This window comes from Sorex fumeus, unplaced genomic scaffold, assembly GCF_029834395.1.
Source record: "Sorex fumeus unplaced genomic scaffold, SorFum_2.1 ptg000021l, whole genome shotgun sequence".
Taxonomy (NCBI): domain Eukaryota; kingdom Metazoa; phylum Chordata; class Mammalia; order Eulipotyphla; family Soricidae; genus Sorex; species Sorex fumeus.
In genome coordinates, this window is record NW_026606078.1 from 2,067,599 (window position 1) to 2,080,416 (window position 12,818).

Sequence of the window (12,818 nt, forward strand, 5' to 3'; positions counted from 1 at the left end):
ACCTACACAGCGATATGAAGAAACAACGAAAATCCCCACCACAAGGGGAGGACAATAAAAAGAATCCAGAAGACTCTGTCGATACTGCTCAACTAAGGGACCTCTATGACATAGAAATCAGATACAAAGTCATGAAGATGTTCAATCAACTCAATGAAACAATCAGACAGACATTCAGCAACATGACAGAAAAAATCGACAAATTGCGCGAAGAAATGAGAGCAGAAATGTCACGATTAAAAGATTTCGTAGATGAAATGAAAAATTCAGTCTCTTCTCTCAACAATAGAATGACCGCAGCTGAAGAGAGAATCAGTGAGCTGGAATATCAGCTGCACCAAGCCAACAGGCAACAACAAACAGTGGCAAGGGACCTCAAAATAGCTTTATAGAGAATCAGAGTCCTAGCAGATGATTCCAAGAGGAACAACATTAGAATCATTGGATTACCAGAAGATCAGGGAAACAATCCCAACAACAACAACAAAAAAAACACGGTGAAACAAATCATTGCTGAAAAACTCCAAGAGCTCCACAATGCAGCCATTCAGGTTCAAGGAGCCCGAAGGATGCCAGCTAAAAAAGACCCTAACAAAAACACTCTAAGACATATCATAGTTAGAATGATTGATGCTGCCGATAGTGATACAATACTGCAAGCAGCAAGGTCAAAGAAGGAAATCACATACAAAGGAGCACCCCTTAGATTCACAGCAGATCTATCAGAGGAAACCCTCTAAGCTCGAAGGCAGTGGGGAGATATAGTGAAAAAACTCACTGAAATGAATTCTTCACCAAGAATACTCTATCCGGCTAAACCCTCACTCAAAATCGAAGGTACAGTACACTATTTTCTAGATAAACAGCAGCTCAGGAACTTCATAGACTCAAAACCAAATCTAAAACAAGGGGCTACTATAAGACAAGACAAACCCTACAACCACAAAACACCCTTACAGAAAGATGACACAAAATCCCATAACAATAACTCTCTCAATGTCAATGGTCTAAATTCACCAATTAAGAGACACAGAGTGGCAAAATGGATTCAGAGACAGAACCCAACATTCTGCTGTCTACAAGAAACTCAACAGCCAGAGCAAACACAGACTCAAAGTCAAAGGATGGAAAACAATCCTGTAAGCAAACAGCTTCCTCAAAACAGCTGGGGTGGCCATACTAGTATCCGACAGGATTAATTTCACGTTGAAAAAGATTAGAAGGGACAGAGAAGGATATTCTCTCTTCATCAAGGGATACGCACAACAGGAAGAAATCACACTCTTAAATGTATACACACCTAATGAGGGAACAGCTAAATATTTAAAACAACTGCTAACAGATTTTAAGAAGGACATTGCTAGCAACACAATAATAGCTGGAGATTTCAACATCGCCTTATAACCCCTGGAAAGATCAACAAGAACAAAACTCAGCAAGGAAACATTGGCTTTGAAAGAAGAAATAGAAGAGAAAGGGCTAAAAGACCTATACAGGGCTTTACATCCCCAAAAGAAAGAATACGCATTCTTCTCCAGTGCGCACAGAACATTTTTCAAAATAGACCATGTCCTAGGCCACAAAACATACCTAAATAGAATCAGGAAGATAGAAATAATATCAACCTTCTTTTCAGACCATGATGCACTGAGAATAGAAGTGAATCACACACAGACATGGAGAACCAAATCAAACACCTGGAAAGTAAACAACTCAATACTTAACAACGAGTGGATCAGGAAGGAAGTCAAAGACAAAATCAAAAGATATTTGGAAACAAATGAGAATTAAGACACGAGCTACCAGAACTTATAGGATGCAGGGAAAGCTGTTTTAAGAGGAAAATTTATAGCTCTGCAAGCATATCTCAGGACAGAAGAAAGGATGCACATAAACAACTTGACTTCAAAGCTCAAGATCTTAGAAAAGGATCAACAGAAAGAGCCCAAATCAGCCAGAAGGAAAGAGATCATGAAACTTAGAGCAGAAATCAACGACATGGAAAACAAAGAAACAATCCGAAAGATCAATGAAACCAAGAGCTGGTTCTTCGAGAAAATAAATAAGATAGGTAAACCACTATCAACACTCACAAAGAAACAGAGAGAGAGAATCCTAACAAATCAAATCAGAAATAAGAATGGGGATATCACAACAGAAACCAAAGAAATTCAATAGATCATCAGAGACTACTTTGAAAGTCTGTATGCCATGAAACAAGAGAACCTAGAAGAAATGGATAAACTACTGGATTCCTATCATCTCCCAAAGCTGAATCAAGAAGATAGACAGTACCTAAATAGACCTATTCACATCAAGGAAATTGAAAGTGTAATCAAAAGTTCTTCCCAAAAACAAAAGCTCAGGTCCAGAAGGATTCACTAGCGAATTTTTTCAAACATTTAAAGAGGACCTATTGCCAGTTCTTCTCAAGCTTTTCCAGGAAATTGAAAAAAACAGAAATGCTCCCAAACAGTTTCTCTGAAGCCCATATCTCTCTAACACCAATAGGAAACAAAGACATCACAAGAAAAGAAAACTACAGGCCGATATCTCTGATAAACACAGATGCAAAGATTCTGAACAGAATACTAGCAAATAGAATTCAACAACTCATCAAAAAGATCATAAACCATGACCAAGTGGGATTCATCCCGGGGATGCAAGGATGGTTCAACATTCGGAAATCAATCAACATAATCCATCATATCAATAAAAGATAATACTCATATGATCATATCAATAAATGCAGAGAAAGCATATGACAAGATCCAGCACCCATTTATGATGAAAACCCTAGCCAAAATGTGGATAGAGGGGACTTTACTCAATATAGTTAAAGCCATCTACCACAAACCTACAGCAAATATCATCCTCAATGGGGAATAACTGAGAGCCTTCCCCCTAAGATCAGGGACGAGGCAAGGATGCCCACACTCTCCACTACTGTTCAATATAATACTGGAATTACTTGCAATAGCAATTAGGCAAGAAAAAGATATTAAGGGCATCCAGGTAGGGAAGGAAGAAATCAAGCTCTCACTATTCACAGATGATATGATACTAAGAGAACCCTAAAACCTCCACCAAGAAACTCCTAGAAACAATAGACTTGTATAGTTAAGTGGCAGGCTATAAAATCAATACCCAAAAATCCATGGCTTTCCTATATGCAAATATTGAAAGAGAAGAAATTGACATGTAGAAAACAATCCCATTCACAATTGTGCCCCAGAAAATCAAGTACCTGGGAATCAGCTTAACTAAGGAAGTAAAGAACCTGTACAAAGAAAACTACAAAACGCTACTTCAGGAAATAAAAGAGGTCAAGAGGAAATGAAAAAATATACCCTGCTCATGGATAGGGAGAATTAACATTGTCAAAATGGCAATACTTCCCAAAGCACTGTACAAGTTTAATGTGATCCCTATAAGGATACCCCTGACATTCTTCAAAGAAATGGAGCAAACACTCCTGAAATTTATATGGAACAATAAGCCCCCAAGAATAGCTAAAGCAATTCTTGGGAAAAAGAAAATGGGAGGAATCAACCTCCCTAACTTAAAGCTCTACTACAAAGCAGTAATAATTAAAACAGCATGGTACTGGAACAAAGGCAGAGCTGCAGACCAATGGAACAGAGTTGAATATACTGACATCTCCTCCCAAGCATATGATCATCTAATCTTTGATAAGGGGGCAAGAAAAGTGAAATGCAGCAGGGAAAGCCTCTGTAATAAATTGTGCTGGCAAAATTGGATGGCAACATGCAAAAAAACTGGGCTCAGATCTCTGCCTAACCCCATGCACAAAAGTGAGATCAAAATGGATTTATGACCTCAACATCAGACCAGAATCCATAAAGTTCATTGAAGACAAAGTTGGCAAAACCCTCCATGATATTGAAGCCAATGGTATCTTCAAAGATGTCACGCCACTGGCCAAGCAAGTGAAAACAGATTTTGTCTATACAAATGGGACTATCTTAAACTAAGAAGCTTCTGCACCTCAAAAGAAACAGTGACCAAAATACAAAGACAGTCTACAGGATGGGAAAGGATATTCGCCAAATACACATCCGACAAGGAGTTGATATCAAGGTTATATCATGACCTCAGTCAGCGTTCCCACCAGCAGTGAAGGAGGGTACCTTTCTCACCACATCCGCGCCAGCACTGGTTGCTTTTGTTCTTTTGGATGTGGGCCAGTCTCTGTGGTGTGAAAAGATATCTCATTGTTGTTTTGATCTGCATCTCTCTGATGATTAGGGATGTAGAGCATTTTCTCATGTGCCTTTTAGCAACCAATCTTGAAAATATATAATATTTCACAGAAGGCTTAACCTTTAACAATATATTATTAATCTCTTATATAAGGGCTTAAATGCTATAGGATGAAATGCAAAAGTTTTTACACACTTTCCTCAAAGGAAACTTTTCTGGATCATTTTTAGATAACAAGCAATTCAAAACAAATTATTTATGGGGCTTTGGAGGGTAGAAACATTCAAAATATGGTGGTAGGAATGTGTACTGGTGGTGAAATTGGTTGGAATATTGTAGCACTGTTGCACTGTCCTCCCATTGTTCATCGATTTGCTTGAGTGGGCACCAGTAACATGCATGCAGCCACAGTAACACTGGGCAAAGTAACACTGTGAGACCTGTTACTGTTTTTGGCATTTCAAATATGCCACGGGGAGCTTGCCAGGCTCCGCTGTGCTGGTGGGATACTCTTGGTAGCTTGCTGGGTTCTCCGAGAGGGATGGAAGAATTGAACCTGGGTCGGTCACGTGTTATTAAATATAATACACTATTATGAACAACTTTATAAAAATAAAATTAAATTAAAAAGAAAAAAAATATAGGGGCATGTTAGGCTCAATAGAAGTACCTGGGCATAACAGAAATAAACCACCACCAACAATACCTCTAAGAGATTCAAGGACAAGCTATGGAAAAATCCATTGACTTTGGCATTTTTCCCCTTGTGGTTAAAATACACAGCACCAATACTTCTCTCTCTCTCTCTCTCTCTCTCTCTCTCTATATATATATATATATATATATATATATATATATAAGGAGCACTGCTATTATTGTACCAATACTTCTTAATATTAAATTTTTAAAGAAAAATAAAAGAACATTGATGGATTCAAGATTGTATCTAGGCAGACTTTGTTTTACAAAAACCCAAAATAGGACCATAGAATCTTATTACATGGTATATGATTATTTATAACCTATATCAAAGAGAACTTATTCACATAAACTTAAAAAGCCATCCTTTGAACATCTTAAACTCAGGTGTATGGACTGAAGTGGGCTACTCCCCCTTCCCCAAGCCTGCAGTCTGGCTCCCACACAAAGGGAAGCTTGGATACTCAGCATTTCACTCCAGGAGCTACCCTCATGGCATTCGTTTAAAATCTCTAGCCCCCAAACAGCTAGCATCTGCACAAAGAAGTTACTTCATCTATAGCTTACATTAGAGGTACCAGGAGCCCAGGCCTTGCATTTCTTCCCCTCTCCATAACTCACGGTAACATACAAAGACATTCTAACTGCAGGTTCCTCACCACACCACAACACACAACAAACAACTCCAAACCACATAAGTCACAACTGTAAAGCAACACAATCTCACCAGGCTTAGTGAGTGAAGTCACTAGTGCAGATGAATCAAACAGTAATAGTGAGCTATAAAGCCTCTCAGATAAGGAATTTAGAATGGAAATATTAAGGATGGATAAGGAGCTCAAAGAAGCAATGAAATGCACTACCAATAAAATACAAGAGGATATGAGAGCAGAAATGAAAACACAAACAAAACATCAAACAAAAATGACAGATCTGCAAAACTTCTAGGTGAAATGAAAAACTCAGTGGAAGGCCTCATGAACAGAGTAACAACTGCTGAGGACAAAATAAGTGAGTTCCAGGATGAGACACAGAAAAATCACAAAACAGCAGAAGATGGAAAAAAGCATCAAAATAAACCAACAAATATCAAGAGAAAATCGAGCAAAAGACAAGAGGGATGAAAACATAAAAATCTCTGTAGTCTCAGAGAGACAGGAAGAAATCCCCGATGAAGAGCAACTGTCAAAGACATCATTGCTGAGACATTCCAGAGATAAAGAGCGCATGCACCCAGATTTAGTAGGCCCGTAGGGTACCAGCTAAAAGAAATACAAATAAAAATACTCTAAGACACATTCTAATCAGAATGATGAAAATCACAGATAGAATTCTGAAAGCAACAAGATCAAATAAGGAAACTGCTTATAAAGAAGCACTGTACTGTAGCACTGTCCTCCCGTTGTTCATCAATTTGCTCGAGCAGGCACCAGTAACGTCTCCATTGTGAGACTTGTTACTGTTTTTAGCATATCGAATATGCCATGGGAAACTTGCCAGGCTCTGCCGTATGGGCGGGATACTCTCGGTAGTTTGCCGGGCTCTCTGAGAGGGATGGAGGAATCGAACCTGGGTTGGCCGCATGCAAGGCAAACACCCTGCTCACTGTGCTATTGTTCCAGCAGCCTAAAAGATCATCCTAAATATTTAGAGCAGTGGGGCTGGAGAGATAGCACAGCAGGTAGGGCGTTTGCCTTGCATGTGGCCGACCCGGGTTCGATTCCCAGCATCCCATATGGTCCCCTGAGCACCACCAGGAGTAACTCCTGAGTGCAGAGCCAGGAGTAACCCCTGTGCATTGTCAGGTGTGATCCAAAAAGAAAAAAAAATTTACAGCAGACATATCTGATGAAACTCTCTGGGTCCAAAGACAGTGAGGGGATATAGTGGGAAAAAAAAGTCAATTAAATGAATCCTTCACCAAGAATACTTTACCTAGCTAGACTCTCATTCGCACTTTGAAGGAACAATAAAGAGCTTCAGAAACAAACACCTCAGTAACTTTATAGACTCAAAACCATGGATACGGGAAAAACTAAATGGGCTCTTAAAGACAAGATAAACCCTTCAAACACACCAAACTTTTGCAGAAATATGGAACAACCTCTCATAACAATAATCTCTCTCAATGTCAATCGGCTAAACACACCAATTAAGAGACACAGAGTGGTAGAATGGATTAGAAAATTGAACCCAACATTCTGCTGTATGCAAGAAATATAAATGAACAGTTAAGTTAGATTAAACACAGACTCAAAGGCTAGAAAACAACTCTACAAGTTAACAACTCCCTCAAAAATCCTGGGGAGGTCATACTAGTATCAGACCACATAGACTTCAGATTGAAGAAGATTATAAGAGACAGTGAAGGTCATTTCTTAATGTTCAAGGGATCTGTACATCAGGAAGAACTCACACTCCTAAATGTATATTCAACTAGTGAGGGACCAGCAAAATATTTAAAAATATTGCTCATAGTCTTGAAGAAAGACATTGACAGCAACACAATAATAGTTGGATATTTCAGCAGAGCTTTATCACCTCTCAATGGATCAACAAGACTAACGCTCAGCAAGCACATACTTTATCTGAGGGAAGAAATGGAAGAGAAGGGGTTAATATATGGCATTTCATTCGCCAAAAGCTGAGTACACATTCTTCTCCAGTACACATGGGACATTCTCCAGGATAGATCACATGCCTACACAAAATTAAGAGAACAGAAATTGTATCAACAATCTTTTCAGACCACGATGCAATAGAAGTGATGAAAATAGAAGTGAACTGTATACAGAAATGGAGAATCAAATCTAATACCTTGAAAAACAGTGGCTTAGAGAAGAAATCAAAAGATTCCCTCAAACAAATGAGAATGAAGACACAAGTTACCAGAACTTATGAAGCACGGAAAAAACAGTTGTTAAGAGGAAAGTTTATAGCTCTGCAAGCGTTCATCAGGAAGGATAAGCCCACATAAATAATTTAACCTCAGAGTTTAAGATACTGGAAAATGACCAATAAAAGGAGCCCATATTAGGCAGGATGAAGGAAATAATAAAACTTAGAGCAGAATTTAACAAACAGGAAGCCCAAAACATTATATGAAAGATCAATGAAATCAAGAGCTGGTTCTTTGGGAAAATAAAAAAGATCAAAAAACCACTAGTGAGACTCACAAAAAAAGAGAGAGAAAGACCTCTAATAAAGAGAATCAGAAAGATGGGACATCACAACAGAAACCACAGAATTTCAAAGGATAATCCAGATTACTTTAAGAACCTTTATGCCACAAAAAAAGAGAACTTCAAAGAAATGAACAAATTCCTAGGCTCCTAGAACCTTCCAACGCAGACCCAAGAAGATTTGGAATACCTAATCAGACGTATCAGTATCGAAGAAATTGAAATAGTAATCAAGAATCTCCAAAAAAACAAAAGCCCTGGCTCAGATGGATTCAGCAGTGAATTCTTCCAAAACTTTAAAGAGGTCATACTCCAATACTGTTCAAGCTTTTTCAGGAAATTGAAGAAATAGAAACATTTCCAAACAGTTTTTATGAGGCAAATATCCTGATCCCAAAAGCAGATAGAACAGCATAAAAAGAGAGCCAATATCCCTGAAGAACACAGATGCAAAGATTTTCAACAAAATACTATCAAATAGAATCCAACGACTCATCAAAGAGTTCCTACACCACGACCAAGTTGGATTTATCCCAAGGATAAAAGGATGGTTTAACAGTTGAAAGTCAATTAACAATAATGTAATGTATCAATAAAGAAAAGAGAAAAACCATATGATCATATCAATAGATACAGGGAAAGCATCTGACAAGTTCCAGTACGTGCTCATGATAAAACCTCTCAACAAATGGGAGCTGATTGAACTTTCCCTCAATGTAGTCAAAGCCAGTAGACCACAGTAGACCACAGCGATCATTCTTCTCAATGGAGAAAAATTAAAAGACTTCCCTCTAAGATCAGGGACAAGACAAGGTGCCCACTCTTACCACTTTTATTCGACACATAAGTGGGAGTACGTGCCATAGCAGCTAGGGAAGTATAAGATATTATTAAGGAGCATTCAGATAGGAAAGAAAGAAGTCAAGCTATCACTATTTGCAGATGACATGACACTATACTTAGAGAAACCCAAATACTCTATCAAGAAGCTCCTAGAAACAATAGATTTGTATAGTAAAGTGGCAGGTTACAAAATCAATAAACCAAATTCCAGTGGCTTTCCTATATGCAAATAATGAAACAGAAGAAAGAGATTATTAAAAAGAAAAAAAATTCACAATCGGGCCTCAGAAAATCAAGTATTCTGTAATCAGCTTAACTAAAGAGGTGAAGAGACTATTCAAAGAAAACTACAAAACACTACTTCATGAAATAAAAGAGGACATGAGGAAATGGAGATGCATCCCCTGCTCATGGATTGGAAGAATTAACATTGCCAAAATGGAAATATATACCCCAAAGCATTGTACAGATTTAATGTGGTCCCTATAAGGATACCCATGATATTTTTCAAAGAAATAGACAAAGCACTCCTGAAACTGATATGAACAATAAACTCCCATGAACAGCTAAAGCAATCCTTGGGACAAAGAGGATCAGAGGCATCACCTTCCCCAACTGCAAACTATACTACAAAGCAGTACTAGTTAAAACATCCTGGTACTGGAATAGAGATAGACTCACAAAACAATGGAGTAGAGTTGAATATCCTGAGACAGACTCTCAAATATATGATTACATAATAAAGTAAAAAAAACATGAAGTGGAGCAAAGAAACCTCTTCAACAAGTTGTGCTGGGAAAACTGGAGAGCTACATGAAAAAAAAAAAATGAACTCAGGCCTCTGTCTAGTGCCAGGCACAACATTTTAATCTGTTAGATCAAAATGGATTAAAGACCTCCATAACAACCTGAATCCATAAGGAACATGGAGGAAAATGTAGGCATATTCCTTCCAAGACATTGAAGCTAAAGGTTTCATACATCACTGACCAAGCAAGTGGAAGCAAAGATAAATGGGAATACATTAAACTAAGAAGCTTCTGCAGCTTAAAAGAAACAGTGATGAAGATACAGAGACAGCACATGGAATGGGAACATTTATTTACCCAATAGCCATCAGATAAGTGGTTAATATCCAAGACCTATAAAGCACTGGTAGAACTTCACAAGAAAAACACCTCCAATCTCATAAAAAAATGGGGAGAAGAAATGAACAGAAACTTTCTCAAAGAAGAAAAGCAAATGACCAAAAGTTACATAAAAAGATGCCCCACATTGCTAATAATTAGGGAGATGCAAATCAAAACAACAATGAAATATCACCTTACACCACAGAGACTGGCACATATCAAAAATAATAAGAACAACTAGTGCTGGCGTGGATGTGTGGACAAAGGGATTCTCACTCATTGTTGACAGGAATGCTGACTCCTCCAGCCTTTTGGGAAAACAATATGGGCATCATCAAAAAACTAGAAAGTGAGCTTCAACATGATCCAGCAATACCACTTCTGGGAATATACTCTGGGCTGCAAAAACACACAGAAGAAATAATATCTGCCATTGTATATTTATTGCAGCACTGTTCAAAATAGCCAGAATCTGGAAACAACCTCAGTGCCCAAGAACAGAAGGCTGGTTAAAGAAACAATGGTATATGTACACAATAATGGAATACTATATAAATGCTAGGAAAAATGAAGTCATAAAATTCGCTTATAAGTGGACGGATATGTAGAGAATCATGCTGAGTGAAATGAGTCAGAAGGGAAGAGACAGACATAGAATGACTGCTCTCAGCTGTTGGATTAAAAACAACAACAACAACATAGTATGAGACTAACACTTAAGAACAGTAGAAAAAAGGGCCAGAGTGATTGTTCCATGGTTGGAAGCCTATCTCAAGGGATGGGAGAGATGGCAGTTGGAAAGAAGAAGGAACCGTTTTTACAATGATGGTTGGAAGGGATCAGTTTGGATGGCAGATGTGTGCTGAAAATGGGTAAAGGAGCAAACATGATGGCTTCTGTGTTTGTATTGCAAAGCATAATAAAATGCCCAAAAGGGGGTGGGGGGAGAGGGAGAGGGAAAGGGAGAGGGAGAAGGAGAGGGAGAGGGAGAGAGAGAGTGAGAGGGAGGGAGGGAGGGAGGGAGAGAGAGAGAGAGAGAGAGAGAGAGAGAGAGAGAGAGAGAGAGAGAAAGATATCTAGGACTGTAACAGTAACATGTAGCTGGAACGGAAGCCATGAGTGACTAGGAAGAGACTTTATAAACCCTAAAGTTATGTCAAGCCTTTGACTCAGGTCCTAGATATAAGTAGAGTGGTCCTGTTCCAAGTCTATCTTAAAAGATCCTAAAGTGTGACATGCTCAGGTGAACTCATTAACAAAACTCATGGAGAAGAAAAGAGGTTGAAGCTTGTGACAAAATAAAATGACTAGAAATTTTAGATTTGGATACAAATGTGTCAGGGGAGTGGTCGCAGGAGGTATACGGGGGATATTTGTGGTGGGAAATGTACACTGCTATAGGGATGGCTGTTGTAACATTGCATGACTGAAACCCAATCACGAAAGCTATGTAATTGCATCTCATGGTGATTCAATAAAATAGAAATAAATTTAAAAAAAATCTCTATAGAATCCCAGCCACAGATCCTAGTTGGAAGAAAATTCCAGAACACTTACTATTTGTATAGGGGTTAAATCCAACACTACTGGTGACCTAGGGTCTCTCAAGGTGATATCTTGACAAAGGTGTGGCCGTGAGTGTTTGGTGTTTGGTGCCACAAGATCACATGCAATGGTGCAGGAGCTTGTATTTGGCTTCATCCATGGGAGACACAGGTGCTTTCACTGGAGATAGTCTATCTTCTGAGCCCCAGAAACCATTTTTTTATATTGATAGAAAAAAAATTCTCCTTTAATTTAATTTTATTATTATTTTTTGACCACACCCAGTTGTACTCAGGGCTTATTTCAGGCTCTGTCTTCAGTGATAACTCCTGACAGGATGCTGGGGACTGAATCCAGGTTGGCCACATGCAAGGCAAATGCCTCACCTGCTGTACCACCGTCTCCAGCTCCTCCTCTTTACTTTTAAAATGGAACTCAGTAGAAGGAAAAATGTTTTCTTAAACAGCTTTTAAGAACTCTATTTTCTGAGTTAGGAGCAAATGAAATGCTGACTGAAAACATCTACTTATAAGCCCAAATAAAAAAGAAAGGAGTCAGAAAGAGATATTTAGTTGAGCAATGTGAGAGTAGTAATATACAGCTTCTTCTCAACTGGTGAAAACCTTCCCCTGCCTAACCCTAATTCTTGGTCTAAATCAGGGCCCCCATCTCCTTCTGAGGGCATAGACAAGACTCATCTGCATAGCAACCACATGAAAACACTACAACCAGGGACTCTTCGACCTACATCTGACTGCAGTCCATCCCTCTTCTTTCCATTCAAAGATTTCCCTGGGCTATGCTATCAGTTATTATAGATTGCACTGACCTGCAGCTCCTCGACAGATGGACACACAAAGATATGCATAGAGACACAGAGATACTGACAGACAGACACACACACATATACACACATCAAAGATCTGTGCTATCTCAGCTCAATGTGGAAGGCAACCTTCTGTGGTTCTCAAAGAGGCAGAAAGATGTCAAATGCTAATGCTGTCCTTTAATTCTAGGTTTGTTTTATTTATTTATTTGCTTTTTGGGGGTCACACCTGGCAATGCACAGGGGTTACTCCTGGTTCTGCACTGGCGGTGCTCAGGGGACCATATGGGATGCTGGGAATCAAACCCGGGTCAGCCACATGCAAGACAAATGCCCTACCCGCTGTGCTATTGCTCCAGCCCCTAGGTT

General features: G+C 38.9%; 1 protein-coding gene across 4 annotated transcripts in view; it reads right to left on the reverse strand.

Annotated features, from left to right (window-relative positions):
* The window catches only part of SIPA1L2 (signal induced proliferation associated 1 like 2), a 162,673-nt gene that overhangs the window by 47,287 nt on the left and 102,568 nt on the right, over positions 1 to 12,818 (reverse strand). The window lies entirely within an intron of this gene.